At 39.5% G+C, this 14,894-nt stretch overlaps 1 pseudogene; it reads right to left on the minus strand.

Annotated features, from left to right (window-relative positions):
* Positions 1-3,357: 3,357 nt before the first annotated feature.
* Positions 3,358-4,258, minus strand: LOC101445571 (nucleoporin NUP35 pseudogene; annotated as a pseudogene).
* Between the last annotated feature and the right edge of the window lie 10,636 nt (positions 4,259-14,894).

The following is a 14,894-nucleotide window of genomic DNA, read 5'->3' on the forward strand; positions in this document are numbered from 1 at the left end:
GTTCAAAAACATCAACATGCAAACATGTTGATCTTCTATGCTGCCACTTTCTTGAACTAATTTATTAGCTCAAGTACCTTTGTCATGGATATTTCAGAATTTTCTAAATACAGGATCATGTAACCACAAACAGTGAGAATTTTACTTCCTCTTTTCCTATTTGGATGCCTTTAATTTTTTTTTCTGTCTAATTGCCCTAGAGAATTTCCAGTACAATACAACAATGGGACAGTGGGCCTCCTTGTTTTGTTCCCAATCTTAGAAGGAAAGCTTTCAAACTTTCCCCATTGAATGTGATATTGGCTGTGGGTTTTTCATATATGCTTTTATCATATTGAGGAAATTTCCTTCTATTCATATCTTTTGAAGTGTTTTTATTTTAAAAAAGGATGTTGTATTTTGTCTAATGCCTTTTCTGCATCCTTCAATTTGTTAATGTGTGATTTTCTTATGTAGAGCCAGCCTTGCATACCAGAACTCAATCCCACTGAGTTGCGATGTAGAAGCCTCTTGATGTGCTGTTGGATTCAATTTGCAAGTATTTTGTTGAGAATTTTTGTATCTATGTCCATTAGAGAGTTTGGTCTATAATTTCCTTTTCTTTTAGTGTCTTTATCTGGCTTTGGTCTTAGGGTGATGTTGGCTTCATAAAATATGTCGGATAATTTTCCCTCTTCAATTTTTTGGAAGAGTTTAAACAGGATTTGTGTTAATTCTTTTCAAAATGTTTGGTAGAATTTGCCTGTGAAGCCATCTGATCCTGGACTTTTTCTTTGTTGGGAGATTTTTGGTTGTTAGTTCTTGTATTTCTTATAGTGTCAGTGTTGGTTATTTTTGTGCATTTCTAAGATTTTGTCTATTTCATCTAGGTTGACTAGTTAGTTGGCATACAGTTGCTCAAAATATCCTCTTATCTTTTTTTTTTTAATTTCTGTGGGGTAAGTTGTAACTTCCCTGCCTTTCATTACTGGTTGTATTTATTTGCATCTTCTCTCTTTTTCCCTTGGCTAGTCTAGCTAGGGGTTTGTCAATTTTGTTGATCTTCTCAAAGAACCAGCTTTTGGTTTTATTGATTTTCTCCAATTTTTTTTCTCAGTTTCATTTATTTCTGCTCTCATCTTCATTATTTCCTTCTGCTTGCTTTGGGATTGGTTTGCTATTCCTTTTCTAGTTTCTTCAGTTTTTCAATTAAATCTTTTTTTTTTTTCAGTACATACAGTTAACATAACAAATTTAATTTTCAAGAAACTTGAGTAGTAGGGGAGTAGGGTTTTTTTTTTAAGATTTATTTATTATTTCTCTCCCCTTCTCCCCCACCCCAGTTGCCTGTTCTCTGTGTCTATCTGCTGCATGTTCTTCTTTGTCCGCTTCTGTGTTGTCAACGGCACAGGAATCTGTGTTTCTTTTTGTTGCGTCATCTTGCTGTATCAGCTCTCCATGTGTGTGGCACCATTCCTGGGTGGGCTGGACTTTCTTTCGTGCTGGGTGGCTCTCCTTAAGGGGTGCACACCTTGCACATGGGGCTCCCCTAGGCAGGGGACACCCCTGCATGGCAGGGCACTCCTTGCAAGCATCAGCACAGCACATGGGCCAGCTGCACACGGGTCAAGGAGGCCCGGGGTTTGAACCGTGGACCTCCCATGTGGTAGGCAGATGCCCTAACCACTGGGCCAAGTCTGCTTCCTGGGGAGTAGGTTTTTAAAAAGACTGTTTCAGTTTTAGAACACTGAAAGATGACAATTCACAGAAAGACATATACAAAAGCAATGGTTACTAAAATATTAAATACTATCTAAATTAAAAGATCATAATTCATTGCAGGGTGATGGGAATATAGAGAAACATTGGAAAACTTCAATTGGTGTGACCTATAGACTGTGGTTAACAATACTATAATATTCTTGCATTAATGCCAACCTATACTGTGTTGATAATGGAGGTGTATGGAAAAAGTGTGCCAAACGTATGCTATGGACCATGATTGGTGGTAATAGTCTGATGATACTATCTCATAATCTGTAACAAATATTCCACCAGGGTGTGGAGTTGTATGGGAAATCTACATATCTGTATGATTGTTTTGCAAGTTCACAATATCTGTAACAAAAATACATTTAAAAAAATAGTGTAGGTTGGGGAAAAATACACCAAATGTAAGATAAGGAATATAGTTGGTAGTAATATTTTGATGATACTCTTGTATAGTTTGTAACAAATGTTTCACACCAATGCAAAGAGTTGGTGGAGGGATGGTGTAGAGACCCCTGTGTAATGTTATATATGTTTATTTTGTAAGTTCACAATCTTTACTATACACTTATTTATGTGTGTTCATGTATGAATGATATACTTCAATAAAATAAATAAATAAAAGATCATAATTCAAACAGCTAATTGTAATCTTTTTTAAAAATAAGATTTATTTCTCTATCTCCCCTTCCCCCACTCCCTCACCCTGGTTGCCTGTTCTCTGTGTCTATTTGCTGCGTGTTCTTCTTTGTCTGCTTCTGTTGTTGTCAGCAGCATGGGAATCTTTTTTTTATTTTTTTAAGATTTATTTATTAATTTCTCTCCCCTTTCCCCCCCTCCACCCTGTTTGTCTGTTCTCTGTGTCTATTTGCTGCATCTTCTTTGTCCGCTTCTGTTGTTGTCAGCGGCATGGGAATTTGTGTTTCTTTTTGTTGAGTCATCTTGTTGTGTCAGCTCTCCATGTGTGCGGCACCATTCCTGGGCAGGCTGCACTTTTTTTCACCCTGGGTGGCTTTCCTTATGGGGCACTCTTCTTGTGCATGGGGCTCCCCTAGGCAGCGGACACCCCTGGGTGGCAGGGCACTCCTTGCACACATCAGCACTGCACATGGGCCAGCTCTACACGAAGTCAAGGAGACCCAGGGTTTGAACCGTGGACCTCCCATGTGGTAGACGGATGCCCTAACCACTGGGCCAAGTCTGCTTCCCAAATTAGAGTCTTTATATTTTGGCAGAAGGAGCTACACAGTTCCCATTCATGAAATTTACCCCAGACTCTCATGATTCTCACCACAAACTCAATAATATAATTTACAGTAATCAGTGCTGGGTTTTTTGTGTTTAAGCATGCACTATCACAAAAAGCACAAAATCCTATTTACATGGATTTTCAGTTTCTTAAAAATGTATCTTAAGCATCTTTTAAAGTGTGAGCTACAAATATGCTGTTTCCTTAAAGAAAAAGGCTGATAAAAGAAGTATGAGATAGCATCCCCATGTGCCAAGAGTGGTTATATAACTAGCTGAAGGAAACTGGCAGTACTCAGCTAACTCTTATTTAGTGTAGCAACCTCCATTTCTGTAGTTGAATCCTCCACTTGTATTATACTACCAACCGAACATGTACTCTATTGCTTTGATACAAGACTTTCATCATTTTTTGGTGTTTGTCGGTCAGAAATAACCTAATAATCATTAGTAGAAGCTTTATATGCTGTAGTAAGAGGTCTTATGGTAGAAATCCTAAGATTACTTCCAGATTGGGATGGTATACTTTATCTATACTTGGTTTTACACCAATCATGATAGACTCCAAAAATCCTCCCATCTTTTCTTAAGGCTTTCCAGGCCTGCAGTTTAGATTGATAATGAATATGCATCCAAGTTCCTGTGTTAGACATCGCATGTTTTAAGATACTCCTATATAGTGCAAATTGTAATAATATGTAGGATTCAGATGCTTGAGGAAGTCCAAACACAGTCACCCAAGTGTCATCGAGGTGATCTTCTGAAGTCAGAGAATCTCCTTGAGTATAAAAAGGATCCAGCTGGGCAGGAGATACTGTAGTCTTTCATGGTTGGCCAACATTTGTTGGACTAAATATACTTTGTCCTGTTCCAGGAGTAGTAGTTGGAACTCCAACAAGAGGACTCTGCATTACAGAAACGTTTGGCTGTCTTCTTGAAGTTAAAGGGGTTGATCCAAGTCCTGGGCTGGAAGTATCCTCAATATACTTCTCACTGGAGGAGCTCCACTTTTATCTTCATAAGCTGGTACAACTGGCTGTGGTGGTGACCCACCTGCAAGTAAAGTTGATCTCATTTCCATTCCTCCTACTGAAGGGCCACCAACTGGTCACAGTTGTGGAGTCACCAGGGCTGGCAAATCCCCATCAAAAGCCTAGGTGAGAACTGGGCATTAACTCCTGGCCTTGGAGAGGCGGGTGAACCAGCATCATGGGTTCAGACCCAGGTGTGGGCGCCTGGGGTCCACAGCCAAGGCTGCCATCTCAGCAGCAACTGCACTCGTCTCTCCATTCAGTCTTTGAGTTTAATGCTTTCTTCTTTTTTAATATAAGTGTTTAGCACCATAAAGTTCCCTGTCAAGACTTCCTTTGCTGTATCTCAGAAGTTTTGATAAGTTGTGTTCTTGTTTTCATTTGTCTCAATATATTTACTGACTTTGAAGCAGGCTAGTAAGATAGGGAATTAACAGATGGATCTGGAACCTGGCAGAGAGTCCACGTGGACATCAGTACCCCTAAGATGGCTGCTGGAAGACCCTCCCCAAGATTCTATTATCCAGAACCAAGACTTCTTCTGGGAGCAAGGAAAAGCCCCGGATGTTCTCTGGGGACTTTATCATCAGGTCCTCACTAGGGGATTGATGGGTGGGGTGACCAATCAAAACAGCAAACAGCTGGAACCCCTCCCCTGCCATTAGCAAAGGGGTGGAATAATTAACAGTTTATAAAGCAAACCGCGAGGCCTGAGCTTGCTCTCCCCCTGCTCTCTTGCCTCTGGACCAGTTTCTGCCCTCTGTGTGCCAGTCTCACCATTTTTCCTCTGCTATGTGGCCAGGCAAATAAACCTGGGGATTTATAATCTATAATGGGGAATTGTAGCTTGTGAATCAGCCCTCTTTATCTCTTTTCACCCTCTTCCTCTCTACCTGGGACCCCTGCTCTGTTATTTTCTCCCATTTCTCTTCCCTCCCTACCTGAATAAATTACTGGCCTAACTCACCTGCTCTTGAAATTCATTTTTCCAGCATAGTCAAAGAACCTAGGTAAAATCCGGTAACAATTTCACTTGTAATTTCTTCTTTGATCCACTGATTATTTAGGAGTGTATTGTTTAGCCTCCACACATTTGAGAATTTACTTTTTTCCTATTCATTACTGATTTCCAGTTTCATTCCATTATGATCTGAGAAGGTGTTTTGTATAATATCAATCTTTTTATATTTATTGAGAGCTGCATTGTGTCCTAATATGTTGTCCATGCTGGAGAAAGATCCATGGGCACTTGAGAAGAATGTATAGCCCACTGACTTTGGATGCAGCATTCTGTATATGTCTGTTAGGTCTAACTTGTGTATCATATTGTTCATGTTCTCTGTTTCCTTGTTGATTTTCTGTCTAGTTGTTCTAACTAATGATGTGCGAGGGGTGTTGAAATCTTCAACAATTATTGTAGAGATGTCTATTTCTCCCTTCAGTTTGCCAGTTTGTCTCATGTATTTTGGGGCACCCTGGTTAGGTTCATAGATATTTGTGACCGTTATATCTTCCTGGTGGATAATCCCTATTATTAATATACAATGGCCTACTGTATCTCTTATAACTTTTTTGCATTTAAAATCTGTTTTTCCCAATATTAGTATAGCTACCACTGCATTTTTTAGGTTACTATTTGTGTGGAGAATCTTTTTCCAACCCTTTACTTTTAGCTGGTTTGTAACCCTGGGTCTAAGGTGAGTTTCTTAAAGCAGCATATGGATGGCTCATTTTTTTTTTTTAATCCATTCTGTCACCCTATACCTTCAGATTAGGGAGTTTAATCCATTCACATCCAATGATAACTGTAAATGCATTATTTACTTCCACCACTTTATTCTTTGGTTTTTGTATACCATATTATATTTTTATCTATCTTTTTACTTTTGATTATCCTTTATGCTATTCTTTCTTCTATACTCTCCTCTAAGCCTCTTTCTCCTGTATTTTTATTTCAGGTTCAAAGGCTTCCTTTAATATTTCCTGCAGAGGTGGATTCTTTTTTACAAACTCTCTTAGTTTCAGTTCGTTTGTGATTATTTTGTACTCACTTTCATATTTGAAGGACCATTTTTCTGGATAAAGAATTCTTCATTGGCAGTTCTTCTCTTTCAGAATCCTAATTGTATCATACCACTGTCTTCCTGCCTCCATAGTTTCTGTTGGGAAATCTGCATTAAATCTTACTGGGCTTCCCTAGTATTTGATGGTTTGCTTCTCCTTTGCTGCTCTCAGAACTTTCCCATTACCTTTGACTTTTGACATTCTGAGTAGCGTGTGTCCTGTAGTAGGTCTGTTTGGAGATATTCTGATAGGAGTACAGTACACTTCTTGGAAATGTAAGTTCATTTCTTTCATGAGAGTTGGAAAATATTCAGTCATTATTTCCTCAAGTACTCTTTCTGCCTCTTTACCCCTCTCTTCTCCTTTTGTAACTCCCATGACATGAATGTTTTTGTGTTTCATGTTGTCATTCAATTCCTTGAGCCCTTGCTCATTTTCCCCATTCTTTTCTCTCTCTGTTCTTTCTCTTCAAATTCTGTTCTGTCTTCAGTATCACTTATTCTTTCTTCTATTATTTGAATCTAGTGTTGTATGCCTCTAATGTGTTTTTGATCTCTCCTATTGTGTCTTTCATTCCCATGAGCTCTGCTACTTTTCTATTCAGGATTTCAAATTCTTCTTTGCACTCACCCAGTGTCTTCTTGATATCATTGATCTCTTTAGCTATACTGTCTTTCAACTAAACAATTTGATTTTGGAAATTTATGTGCATCTCATTAATTAGTTCTCTCCAAACCTGTGTCTCTTCTGGGGCTTTGATATATTCCTTTTCTTGGGCCATGACTTCCATTTTCTTAGTATGGCTCATAATTTTTGCTGATTAGGATGTAGTGTACTCAGATGCTTAATTTATTTCTCTTTTGTAGGGATTTAGTGGTGGGAAGCTGTGTGTTACTGATGCTCTTTGATTCTTGGCTTGACCTGGATTGTTATGCTAGTCCCTCCTAGTTGCTCAACACTGGGCTCTGGACCCAGGAATTGGTTACAGACCCACTTCCTAGGGCCTTGGGGAGAGTGGCTCTGGCTATATAGGACAGAAAAAGCCTCTCTTACTTATTTTTAATTTTCTCATGTACACCTCCTTGATCTGCTATCAGATGGTGCTCTTTGGTAGCCCTCTCAGTTCAATGCTGGCTCAGAGTGCATTTTTTGCAACACAGACTAGATCAATGTGATGGAGCTTCCTGCCTGAGGCTAAGAGCCTTGTAATTCAAACTTTCTGAGAGACAGTTCACCAGCCTTCTTTGGCAGCCCCCTCCCATTTCCTGGGTAGGAAATATTTCTACTCCTCTCTGTGTCCCCAACAATCATTCTGGGTTAGTAGAGAAGGAGATTGTGAGGACCATATAGCTCCCTTGCTGGCTCCTAAGGCAAACAATGGGTAGCCCCACCAGCCTGGTGGGACACAGCAGACCAAATTTGAGAATCAAAAGCTGAGTCAGCCTTAAGCTGTATCCCTCTCTTTCTCCTTTCCTGGGGTGGTGGGTCCCTGGAGCCCCCTTTGTCCATAGCCACAGGCCCAGAGGCCTGACTATTTGACTATTCTAAATTGTCATTTGTGTGTGTGTGTGTGTGTGTGTGTGTGTGTGTGTGGCTGGGTTCCCACAGCAGCAGCCACTGGTTAAAACTCACAGTTCGGTTGTGATTTCCCTCCTTTGTCCCTCTCTCTTCTGGGTAGTGCCCAGCACTTGCCTGGTGTCCTAAACCCTAGCAGATCTTTTTTCCAGGCTGTTTCAGCCTGTCCTCTAGCTATTTTTCTGCAGAAGAAGAGAATTCCATGTCTTTCTAGTTCCCCATCTTTTTGGAAATTGAATACAACTTTAATGTCATTGCTTTTAGTAGGGAAATAGGTTTCTTGTCCTCTCCACTTCCCTTCCCTCAATCTTAAGTATATTCTTATGTACTTTCTCCTTTAAATGAACTTTAAATAGGTTTAAAATTTTCATTTAAACAATTTGATGAAAAAAATGCTCTTGGGATTCTAATTGTGGTGGTTTAAAATAGAGTAATTTGGGGGAAACTGACACCATTACAAAATTGAAATTTCTCATGTAGAAATATGTTTTGCCTTTCCATATATGTAATTCTTCCTTTGAATCCTTTAGTGAACTTTCAGCTATGGTATTTTTCAGTTTTAGAATTTCCATTTGGCTCTTTTTATAATTTTCATTTTTCTGTTGCAGTTTTCTACCTGCTCACACAGTAATACTGTACTTTCATCAAATTATTTGAACATATTTTCTATTAATTTTTAAAATATATTTATAACAACTGCTTTGAAGTCACTATCTGTTAAATCCAACATCTGGGCCTGACTCTGATTCAGTATTAATTGACTGATTTTTTTCCTAAGTATGAGTTACGCTTTACTGATTCTTTGCATATATAGTAATTTTTGGTTTAAAACTGGGCATTGTACATAATATATAGCACTCTAGATTCTTTTTTGCTCTTCTGAGGATCATTGTTTTTTTTTATTCAAGTAAGCAGAGAATTTTCCTGGATTTGAACTGCAAAATCTGTCTCCCCAGCGTTGTGTAGATGCTAATGATTCTACATAGTTTTCTTGGGTTCCAGTTGCTTCTTTTGTAATCTGGTGCCTGGGAGTCCCTCATGTGCCTGTGCAGTTTAGTGATCAGTCAAAGATTTGGGCAGAATTTATAATCAGGTTTTTGAAGCTTGCCCACTCTCTGGTCCCTTGCTTTCTCCCTAAATTCCCAGTTGCTCTGAAATCCCCAGCTTTTGTTCAATGACATCATAATCCAGTAAGGTTTTTGCTTTCTGCTAACTGAGCTATGTGCACATTTACTCAATAGAATAGTAAACTCACAAATCTCACCAAGAACAATTTTGTCTTCCAAGGGTAAACCCCTCTCTTGTGTTCCTGTTTTTTCATTGAGCTCCGTGGTGCATTAGTATTTTAACAGTTAGCAAGGAATTTGAGGAGATTTTATAATCAAATTTTGGATCTCAGTCCTTTTTTTGGGTCTCTTGCTTGTGGTATTTCCCCATCATATATCTAGCTGCTTGGTTGCTCTGAACTCTATCACTTGATAGCTCAAGCTAGTAAAGGAGTGGTTTCTGCCACCAGAACTGGAGTGTGTTGCAGAGAGTTCCTAGTCTTAAAAGCCACAAACTCTCTATTATAATCTGATGTGGTAATAGTGTTTCAAAAGTATATTCATTTCAAGTTTCTGCGTGCTTTGAGCTATCTTCTAGTACCTTCAAATAGTTGTTTTAATAAATTTGTCCAGTTTTTATAGTTGTTACCTATGGAAGGAATTGCTCAAACTATTTATGACACTATTATTGGAAGTCTTTCCCCTAGAGTGAACTTTACCAATTTTCTTCATATAGGTCTTGCATATTTCTTAACTATATTACTAAGTACATTAGGGTTTTTATTGATATTAGAAATGGGATCTTTGTCCAAATACATTTACTAATTAGTTATTCTTTTTTGTTGTTGTTGTTTCTCTCATATCTGACCACCATACTGATTTCTTTTTTTATTGTTTTTTTATTCATTTTTTAAAAATATTACATTCAAAAAATATGAAGTCCCATTCAACACCACCGCCCCCATCCCCCACTCCCCCCACAGCAACACTCTCTCCCATCATCATGACACATCCATTGCATTTGGTAAGTACATCTCTGGGCATCACTGCACCTCATGGTCAATGGTCCACATCATAGTCCATACTCTCCCACGTTCCATCCAGTGGGCCCTGGGAGGATCTACAATGTCCAGTAATTGTCCCTGAAGCACCACCCAGGACAACTCCAAGTCCTGAAAACACCTCCACATCTCATCTCTTCCCCCCATTCCCCACACCCAGCAGCCACCATGGCTACTTTTCCCACACCAGTGCCACATTTTCTCTGTGAACATTGGAATGGTTGTGTCCATTGCGCTTCTGTGTCAAGAGGGGGCTTAGATTCCACATGGGTACTAGATGCAATCCTTCTGCATCCAATTGTAGGCACTCTAGGCTCCATGGTGTGGTGGTTGACATTCTTCAACTCCATGTTAGCTGAGTGGGGTAAGTCCAATAAATCAGAGTGTAGGAGTTGAAGTCTGTTGAGGTTCAGGGTGTGGCTATCATATTGTCAGTCCAGAGATACAAATCCCCTAGATATATCTTAAACCCCAGCAGCAACTACAATTCCAATAAAGTAGCATGAAAGTCCCGTGAAAAGAGATCCCATCTGAGTCCAGTTCCATCATGCAGAAACACCAGCTCCAAAGAAGGGCCATCTAACATGGCAGTGAACCCCAACTGCCATGACCATAGAACCCGTGGGTCTCTTTAGCTCTCAAAAGAACCAATACCTGGGGCTGTATCTACTTTATCTGTCTCTGAGACTCTGCTCAGGTGTGCATAAGGGCAATCCTTCTGACAACCTCCAGACTCTTTTTTTAGAGACTTGTAGCCATATAAATTCATTTCTTCTTTCCATGTCCCCCTTACATTAGGTCAAACAGCATTTTAAAGTCCTGTTATTACATGTAGACAGGGACATTCTGCTGGTCCATGTTGAACCTTTAATTCAAGGTCATTTTCTAGTTGCATCATCAGCTGGTACTTGGTAGTGATCCCTCGGTGCCAGGGAGGCTCATCCCCGGGTGTCATCTCCCACACTGGGGGGAATGCATTGCATTTACATGCTGAGTTTGGTTTTGAGACTGGCCATTGAGTAACATGAAGGCTGTCAGGAGGAAACTCCCAGGCACAGTGCTACTCTAGGCCTTGTTCTTATTTCAGGTGTATAGGCTCACAAGCATAGTCATTAGTATCAGGGGCTCACTGTTGGACCCTCATTCCTTCCTGGTTCTTACCGTTGCACCTGGAGGACTGCTGCTGCTCCCCTAGGGACCACGATAGAGCACCCCCAGCCAGGAACCCAGTACCCCCCCCTCAGCTGTTGTTTTTAATTGTTTCCACTATGAGTATATCCAAACATTACCATGCACCCTGGGCATATGCCCTGTATAACTCCCTGTCAACCATATATTGCCTGTCCATAACATCCCATACCAGTATTCCTCCGCCGCCATTGTTGAACCACTCTGTGATCCAAAACTTCCTGAAAAGTGAAGCCCAATATAATGTCAGGTTCCCTTACTAGTAAAATGGAATACAGCGATGAGTTTAAAGGTTAGATCTAGAATATGTATTGATTTGGAAAAATTCTACATCCTAACTTTTTCTTTTCTTTTTTCCTAATTATTGAGCTTCTCTTCACAAGAGCCCTAGATCACATTGATTCATATATACAATATACAGTACTCCCACACATCCATCATAGAACCTTTTCCCTTTCACAGCAATAATCTTATAACTTACTCATATCATATTTACTTAAACTGATGTACAGACTCTGAGACAATAGCTTTCAAACAAGGTGACATCTGTGCTTACATTGTGGTCCATACTTTAGGATATACAGTTTTCTAAAATTTTAGTTATCCTATGTTTTACATTATGGTTTACATTATTAGTCTGCCATACCCTATATGTTTTTGGTGTAATATTACATGTTTTATATCCATCCTTGTGTACTACCATGAAACTCCTCTCTTACCCCCACATTTACCTTGGTTCCATCCATTCAACATCCATTTTCTCCTCCCCTTGGGGCCCACAGCGACAGCCAATCTCCATTTCCCGAGGAGCCACGTCCAGAGATACTTGCAACAGTGTTCAGGGCCTGACTTGCTCAACTGCCCTAAAGCCCTGGGAGCCATCCTTTCTCTCGAGAGATACAGTTCCCTCTATTTGATGGCATTAGTCCTCCCCAGGATGTGGGTCCACCCCCACTCTCACTACCTGGGTCTCTACCCAATGGTATAACCCACCCTGGCAAAATGAGCATTCAGACATTCCCCAGGAGTCCATCCCGTATGAGACCATCCCCTCCGACCATCCTAAACAGGTAACCCTCCTAATTATGTTTTGATGCGATTTTCTCAGCATTTTACTCTCAACCAACACCTGACACTCTCTTATATTCATATGTTGCCCCTCCCTCCCCCCAATTTTTTGGGCACTATTTCCCATCCGCCCATCCCCAGCCCCCCTCAAACCCGCAAAGCCCCACCCCACCCAAAGGCAACCCCTTGCCCCCATTTTCTCTCTTCTTTGTGCTCATACTTACCACCAGCTCATCATAGATTCCACCCCTGCAGACGTCAGCTCACATCCTTCCTCCACCCCCCGATTTCCTGTAAGCCTATCTTCCAGTCTCTAGCTCTCTGAGGCAGCTTGCTTATTTCATATCATTGAGGTCATGTAGTATTTGTCCTTCAATGCCTGGGTTGCTTCACTCAACATAAGGTTCTCAAGATTCATCCATGTTATCACGTGTGTTAGTAGTGTATTTGTTCTTACAGCCGAGTAGTATTCCATTGTATGTATATACCACATTTTATTGATCCTCTCATCTGTTGATGGGCATTTGGGTTGATTCCAACTTTTGGCGATAGTGAACAATGCTGCTATGAACATTGGTGTACATATATCAGTCTGTGACCTTGTTTTCAGTTGTGCTGGGTATATACCCAGCAGTGGTATTGCTGGGTCATATGGCAAATCTATGGTTAGTTTTTTGAGAAACCGCCAAACTGCCCTCCAGAATGGTTGCATCCTTCTGCATTCCCACCAGCAGTGGATGAGTGTTCCCCTTTCTTCACATCCTCTCCAGCATTTGTATTCCTCTGTTTTTTTCATAGCTGCCAATCTTATGGGAGTAAGATGGTATCACATTGTAGTTTTGATTTGCATTTCCCTGATAGCTAGCGATTTGGAGTATTTTTTTCATGTGCTTTTTAGCCATTTGTATTTCTTCTTTGGAGAAGTGTCTGTTTAAATCTTTTTCCCATTTTTTAAATGGGTTGTTTATTTTTTTATTTTCAAGATATATGAGTTCTTTATATATGCAAGTTAAAAGTCTCTTGTCAGATATATGGTTGCCAAATATTTTCTCCCATTGTGTGGGTTCCCTTTTTACTTTCTTGACAAACTCCTTTGAGGTGCAGAAGGCTTTAACTTTGAGGAAGTCCCATTTATCTATTTGTTCTTTTGCTGCTCATGCTTTTGGTGTGAAATTCATGAAGCCATTTCCTATTACAAGGTCCTGTAGATGTTTCCCTACACTGCTTTCCAAGGTCTTTATGGTCTTGGCTCTTATATTTAGGTCTTTGATCCATCTTGAGTTGATCTTTGTATAAGGTGTGAGATGGTAATCCTCTTTCATTCTTCTACATATGGATATCCAGTTCTCCAGGAACCATTTGTGGAATAGGCCATTCTCTCCCAGTTGAGAGGGTTTGGTGGCTTTATCGAACATTATATGGCTATATATATGAGGTTCTATATCAGAACTTTCAATTCGATTCCATTGGTCTGTGTGTCTCTCCTTATGCCAATACCTGCTGTTTTCACTACTGTAGCTTTGTAGTATGTTTTGAAGTCAGGTAGTGTGATTCCTCCAATTTTGTTTTTCTTTTTCAATATGTCTTTGGCCATTCGGGGCCTCTTTCCTTTCCAAATAAATTTCATAGTTAGTTTTTCTAGTCCCTTAAAGAAGGCTGTGTTGATTTTTATTGGGATTGCGTTGAATGTGTAGATCAGTTTTGGTAGGATAGACATCTTAATAATATTTAGTCTTCCTATCCATGAACAAGGAATATTCTTCCATTTATTTAGTTCTTCTTTGATTTCCTTGAACAGTCTTGTATAGTTCTCAGTGTACAAGTTTTTTACATCTTTAGCTAAATTTATTCCTAAATATTTGATTTTTTTATTTACTATTGTGACTAGTATTTGTTTCTTGATTTCCTCCTGATCTTGCTCATTATTGGTGTACAGAAATGCTACTGATTTTTGCACATTGATCTTATAACCTGCGACTTTACTAAACTCATTTATGAGTTCTAGAAGCTTTGTTGTAGATCTCTCAGGGTTTTCTATGTATAGGATCATGCCATCTGCAAATAATGAAATTTTGACTTCTTCCTTTCCAATTTGAATGCCTTTTATATCTGGTTCTTGCTTCAGTGCTCGAGCAAGTACTTCTAAGACAATGTTGAATAGAAGGGGAGACAATGGGCATCCTTGTCTTGTTCCTGAGTTTAGAGGGAAGGATTTTAGGATTTCTCCATTGTAAACAATGTTGGCTGTAGGTTTTTCATATATACTCTTTATTATGTTCAAAAAATTTCCTTGTATTCCGATCTTTTGGAGTGTTTTTATCAAGAAAGGTGCTGTATTTTGTCAAATGCTTTTTCTGCATCTATAGATATAATCATCTGTTTTTTCCCTTCAATCTGTTTATATGGTGTATTACATTGATTGATTTTCTTATGTTGAACCATCCTTGCATACCTGGAATAAATCCCACTTGGTGTATAATTCGTTTAATGTGTTGTTGGATACGATTAGCAAGTATTTTGTTAAGTATTTTTGCGTCTAGGTTCATTAGAGAAATTGGTCTGTAATTTTCCTTTCTTATGGCATCTTTGTTTGGCTTTGGTACTAGGGTAATGTTGGCATCATAGAAGGAGTTAGGCAATGTTCCTTCTGTTTCAATTTTTTGGAATAGTTTCAGCAGGATTGGTGTTAGTTCTTTCCAGAATGTTTTGTAGAATTCACCTGTGAAGCCTTCTGGCCCTGGGCACTTCTTAGTTGGTAGGTTTTTAATGACTGATTCTATCTCTTTACTTGTGATTGGTTTGTTAAGATCATCAATTTCTTCTTTCATCAATACAGGCTGCTTATGTGTTTCTAGGAATTTGTC

This window comes from Dasypus novemcinctus, chromosome 15 (genome assembly GCF_030445035.2).
Source record: "Dasypus novemcinctus isolate mDasNov1 chromosome 15, mDasNov1.1.hap2, whole genome shotgun sequence".
Classification (NCBI taxonomy): domain Eukaryota; kingdom Metazoa; phylum Chordata; class Mammalia; order Cingulata; family Dasypodidae; genus Dasypus; species Dasypus novemcinctus.